The following is a 6,664-nucleotide window of genomic DNA, read 5'->3' on the forward strand; positions in this document are numbered from 1 at the left end:
CCCCAAGTACAACACAGTAGAGTAAGGAAGATGACCTTGACAGAAACACGCAGGAGCCTGCCGTTAGCTAGGCAAAAGGGGCTGAAGATTTTTAAAGTCCAGAATGGCTGGAAAACACTCAGAGGCAGCTCAGGCAGATGCCTCCCTAATTCACTACATATAAGAAGGGGAAGGAGGTGCAGCACAACCAGACTTGTTAAAGTTCTGTCATCTCAATAAAGGTAGTTTTAGCCTTCTGGGGGAATTGATTTCCTGGTCTGCTCTACCAAATGGGGCTGATTAGCCATACTAGATTCCAGAAAAAGGTAGGTCTGGATTTGTCTTTTTTTTTTTTTTTTGTCTGCGCTCAGTCATTGCTGACCCTGCAGTGACTGCTTGGACAAGTCCTTGCAGTTTTCAAGGCAATTGTTTTTCGGAAGTGGTTTGCCAGAGCCTCCTTCCCAGAGCAGACCCCAGCTGGCAAGCACAGGAGGCGGGGTTTCCGTTGCTTCGCGCCCTTTTCGGGTGCGCGCGGTTTTTCGCGCTTACCGGCAACTGCTCCCAACTCCTTTTTTTTTTGCAAGGTGCTGGATTTGTCATTAGCCTTAGGTAAACCTAATGGAGCCTAGTCATGCCAAATTAGACTAGGTTAGTGTCGGAGAACTCTGCTATGAAAATAAACAGTAGCCTAATAAAATGTACTAGAGATGAAAGGATTGCTTTTGCTTCAGAATATATCGCAGTTTGAGCCCAGTGATTTTAAAAAATGCATAAATAAATAAACAATGTATGGTATAATTTGAGGACAGTCCTGATTCTGTTTCCCTGCCCAGGACTGATATGTTTGAAGTGCATCTTGAATCTAGATCAAAGAGATTCTTAGAGGCAAAGGTAACGTGGATTATATCAGTGCTGCTGATATAAGAAGAAAGAAACTGGTTTAATTAGCTAATTCGTCAGCAATAACCTCCAAAGAAGGTCACATTAGCACACATAGAGTGAAAACAACCACTTCTAATGTATTCCTTAGACAATGCTGCCAGCTTCAAAAAGAATCTTAAAATTGGTCAAGAAACAAATTTAAATTTATTACTAAGCATAGTCCTTCATGGGAATTTTTTTGTGCTACTTACCTTTCCAATTACCCTATGGATCTGAGTATTATTATTATTATTAACAAATGAGAAAATCCACAGGCTTTGTGCTTGAGTATAAATTTAATCCTAATTTATCACAAATATGAAAAAACCCTTTACAATATTTTTAGTCATCTATGAAAGGATCCTATAATATCTAATTTTATTTCTATGAATTAGGTAATCATGATACTAAACTGTATAAAAACATCCAGCTTTTAAATATAAAGTATTGTTTCTCTGCTGGAGATAGGTTTCCATTAAAAATAAGAAATTGCTCATTGTCTATGTCTTCCTCACACCTTTTCAAACCATCACAGCACCAGGTAGACTGTCTACAGCATTGACCACAGTCTCCTCACTCATTCCTAACATATTGATCTATAATTTTTGAAACATTGCCTATTTTGATTGACTTTTTGGGTTGGTTTATCATGAATTTTTGGAATTTTCTTACATGATCCTACTATCAGTGCTTTTCTAATCAGAGAGGGGTGATCTTGTAACTGGTAATTCTAAGGTTTTGTGAGGAAATATTTACAATTTATGTCTTACGGCTCAGTAGGGCGAAGGAATTAGTCCATTCACTCACTTTGGACATTTCCATGCTGCCAACCACTTCTACTCTCCAATACCTCAAAAGCATTTGAAAACTTTGTTGACTTTGCACCTGTGGGAACAAGAATCAGTGCATCTCAGAAAGAAAAAGGGGATATTAGAAGAGGCTTGAGCTGCAGCACTTCTATCAAACCATCTCCAGGACAGAGCGAAAATAGCTTGTTTCCCCTACTCCCATCTCCCGGAGTGATTGAGTTGTTTCTGCATGTGGAGATTCCATTTTTACTTATTAAACTTATCCTCTTAGGCCCACTTAGCTGGAATTAAGTGCCATACTAAGTGCCAGTGGGTTTTTCATGCTTAGGTTAGCAAGCCAATTATTCTAACAGCAAAATTTATTTATAATTTAGAGAGCCATCCAACTCCATAAAGACTCTTGGACCGTGGACCATATAACATTACAGAACAGTTAGAACCAAAATAAAAAGAACAATGTAGTCCAGACTCCAAAAGGGGGGAAAAAACATTTAAGCTAACATAAAATTCAAAAAGAGCCTTATCACCGATCCTAATCCAAGGCCTGGGGGAAAAGCCAGGTTTTTGGTCTTTTTAAAAACAGCCAGGATGGGAGCCATACGGATCAGGGAGGAGAGGAGGTGATGCTTCCTGGGACCCATCAAGTGACATCATTTGATTGATGGGAGCAGAGCATGCCAACTCCGTCAAATCATACAGGTTGGGCAGAAACTATTGGGTTCCAACAAGCAAGTTAATTTACTTAACTTAATCTTACCTGCTGGAACAATTTTGTGGTGGGGAGACATTGTGTCTCAGGCAGCAAAGGCAACACGATCATGTGGCTCCATAAACACTACAAAATCCCTATCAGGATCAGCAGGCTTGAAACAGCAGCTGGGTGGCCCAAAACCTCACGTCATTATTCCACATTTCTTGGAATTTACGTTCTCATATGACTCTTTGTTGATTTGTACTTCAAATAAACTTGTGCTGGTAACTTATATTGAATCAAATTGGTGGGGCACAGGAAGTGTAACTTCATATAATGTTAGTAAAACACTAAGTCAAGAAATATAAACTCTGCCTTGTTGCAAAATAAAAGTGGCATTGATTGATTGATTTATATATTCATACATACATACATACATATAACAGAAGCTGCCAAGTCTCCACAAGATTCTGGCCTACTTACAACTTTAAAAATAGGAAGCAATAATACAAGAACCTAAGTCTTAGATATATTCAGATGCTGATTAATATGCAGCCTTTCTCTTTTTAGAGAAAACACACACATTCGATTCCATGATGGAATACGCGCTTAAGGAACTAGCCACTGAATTGCAAAATAATAATAAAAATAAATCTATATATATATCAAACACCAGTGTATGTGTGTGTATAAATTTTAAAAAACTCTTCTCTCACCTCTATAGGAGGTATGTGTCTTTCGTCAATCTCAGATCCTCTACCGGAGGCCTGGGAGTTTGAGGGTTCTGCGCAGTATCTTAGCTGTTCCTAGCACTGCACAATTCTGGTCAGAGAGCTCTGATGTTGTTCCTAGGATCTGTTGGAGCCACTCTCCCAGCTTAGGAGTCACAGCCCCGAGTACTACTACCACCACAGGGACCACTTTGGCCTTGACTTTCCACATCCTCTCTTCCTTCCTTCCACATCCTTCCTTCAGGCCCTGGTACTTCTCCAGCTTCTCATACTCCTTCTTCCTGATGTTGCTGTCACTTGGCATTGCTACATCTATCACTGGCTGATTAACCAGTACCTGCCTGTCCATCTGGATCTGGAAGTCCCACAGGATCTTAGCCCTGTTATTCTCCACAACCTTCTATGGAATCTCCCATCTGGACTTGGGAGGGTCTAGCCCATATACTCTGCAGATGTTCCTGTACACAATGCCAGATACTTGGTTGTGCCGTTCAATGTATGCTGTTCCTGCCCGCATCTTATACCCTGCCACTATGTGTTGGACTGTCCCCGAGGCCTCTCTGCACAGTATGCACCTTGGATCCTGTCTAATGTGGTAGACTCCTGCTTCTATAGATCTGGTGCTTAGTGCCTGTTCTTGTGCTGCTATGATCAGTGCCTCAGTGCTGTCTTTTAGTCCAGCCCTTTCCAGACACTGGTAGGATTTCCCAGTGTTAGTCACCTCATCTATCTGTTGATGGTACATCCTATGAAGAGTCTTGTCTTGCCATGGTACTTCCTCTGCTTGAACTTCCTCTCATGTCTGCTGCTGCCTCAGGGATTCTCTCAGCAACTCATCTTTGGGTTCCATCTTACTGATATACTCCTGGATGCTCTGGGTTTTCTCCAGGACAGTGGCTTTGACACTCACCACACTGCACCCACCCTCTTTTTGGCTGGTGTACAGTCTCTAGCGTTGGACTTAGGATGGAAACCTCTGTACATTGGGAGGAGCTTCTGGGTCTTGCAACAGCAGTCTCCATGTCCTCCTTTGGCCAGCTCACTATACTGGCAGGGTGCCTAATGACTAGCAGGGTGTACGTGTTGATGGCATGGATCTTGTTCTTCCCATTGAGCTGGCTCTTCAGGACCTGTCATCCTTTGATGGTATTTGGATATTGCTCTTTTCCTATCTCCTCATTGTGGTTCCCATGTGACTGTGGGATACCAAGTCTCTATGTCTGCTATGTCTGCTATCTAGTCTCTAGGTCTGCTATGTGGCCTGCTGGTAGTTCCACCCCATCAGTCTTAACTACCTTCCCTTTCTTTACTGCCATCTGGCCACACTTCTCCAGTCTGAATGACATCTCAATGTCCTCATTGTAGATCCATGTTTGGGTGGATTGGGGAGTTGATGTCTTGTTCACTCTTGGCGTACAGCTTGATGTCATCCATGTAGAGGAGGTGTCTGATGGCAGTTCCACTCTTCAACTTGCATCCGTATCCAGTCTTTGTGATTATCTGGCTGAGGGGGTTGAAGCCTATGCGGAACAGCAGCGGGGACAGTGCATCACCTTGGTATATGCTGCATTTGATGGTCACTTGTGCAAGGTGTCTTGAGTTGACTTCCAGTGTGGTCTTCCACAATCCCACTTTCTTGAGGAAGGTCCTTTGTGTCCTGTGAACTTTGTGTAGTGCCAGGCACTGACAGATCTATGTGTGTGGCATAGAGTTGTAGGCTTTCCTGTAGTTAATCTAGGCCGTACTCAGATTGGTCCATCTAGACCAGTGATGGCAAACCTTTTGGGCTCAGCGTGTCAAAAATTCAGAAAATGCCTAACTTGACTCTGCTGTCGCGTCACCACCCCCAACCAAAAGACAAACAATTCTTTACATATTCATTAAAAAAAAATACAGTCCAATCATGTGTGGTGCTATGTATTATATAAAGAAACATCAAATAATTTCAAAAATGAAATATGAGTAAAACAAACTCAGTTTCTTTAGTAACTCAAATAGGGAGAATAGTTGTTGGGTGTTGGTGAACACTGGCGTGTCACCCAAAACATTGTGGTGTATCACCTTTGACACATGTGCCATAGGTTCGCCATCACTGGTCTAGACCTTTTGAGCAACTGCTCTATCTATGAGCAACTGGTGTTTTGAGCCTCTAGTGTTGTTCCCAATGCCCTTCTGAGCTGTGTTCATGTACTGGCCCATATGGTCCTGTAGCCTGGTGGGTATGATGCCTGATAGGACTTTCCATGTTGTGGGGAGGCAGGTTATTGGCCGGTAGTTGGCCAGTGCTGTTCCCTGTGGAGGTCTTTCATGATCAGCACTGTCCTTCCTTGTGTTAGCCAGTCTGGGTGGGAGCCTGCTGCTAGCAGCCGGTTCATCTGTGCTGCTAGGCGTTCATGCACTGCTGTTAGTTTCTTTAGCCAGTAGGTGTGGATCATGTCTGGGCCAGGTGCTGTCCAGCTCTTCATGTTCTTGACCCGCTATTGGATGTCTGCTACTGTGATGGTGACTGGTTCCTGTTCTGGGAGATTGCTGTGGTCTGCTCTCAGGTCCTGCAGCCACTTTGCACTGGTGTTATGTGTCTTCTCTTTTTCCCATATGGTCTTCCAGTATTGTTCAGTTTGTGCTGTTGCTGGCTCTGCTATTACTGTACTGTTGCACTGCAGTTGGGAGTACACCTTGGATGGTTCTTTGAAGAACAGGGATTTATCTTCTTGGCCTCTGCTTCTCTAGTGTATCTCCTTAGCTTGGCAGCTAGTGCTGTGAGCCTTTGTTTAGCAGTCTCTAGGGCTTCAGATGGAGTCAGGTTCATGTATTTTTTCAGTAGCCGAGTCTTATCCTTAATCTCCACACCCTTCTGTAGTTCCACCAGTTGACTGAGTTCTCCCCGGGTTGCCTTGATCTTAGCCTCCAACCTCATTTTTGGGAGGGGGGGTATGTACTGCTGTTCTTCTTGTGTAGCCAAGCATTTCCAGGATTACAATGGCTCTAGTATATACCAGTTCATTGGTTTGAGTTATGGTGGTAGTAGGGATTGTCTGGAGGCTCTATTGACATCTTCTAGCATACTATCCAATGGTACTTCTCCACTGACCCTTGGTAATTGGGCTCGAGGGTTGACCGTAACTAGTTTATCCATGATGTTATGCCTCATATCAGCTGCTGTGCTCCATAATGGAGGGGTGGCAGTGATGTTCCAGCTTCAAGTGTTGGCTGCACATCCAGCTGTTCTTCCAGGTCTTCTTGCATCCGGGACGTAATGTATAGTTGCTCTATTGTGAGAGCAGCTTCCTCTTCACTATGTTGAAGCATTGAGTAACTAGCTGTTTCTCAGTTAGTGTGGATGTAGGTCTTCTCTCCATCCATAGTTCCCTCATATGTTTCATATATCCCCTCTCATTAGGTCTACTGTTGTAGTAGCATTCCATCAATTCCAGGTTCTCTTGTCTCATCCATGTATGGCTTATATCTATATCTATCGAACACTAATGTGTATGTATGTGTGTGTGTGTGCGTGTGTATATATATATATATAT

This window comes from Python bivittatus, unplaced genomic scaffold (genome assembly GCF_059951505.1).
Source record: "Python bivittatus isolate LINGU-HERP-01145 unplaced genomic scaffold, Pbiv_v1 ctg000220_np1212, whole genome shotgun sequence".
Taxonomy (NCBI): Eukaryota; Metazoa; Chordata; class Lepidosauria; order Squamata; family Pythonidae; genus Python; species Python bivittatus.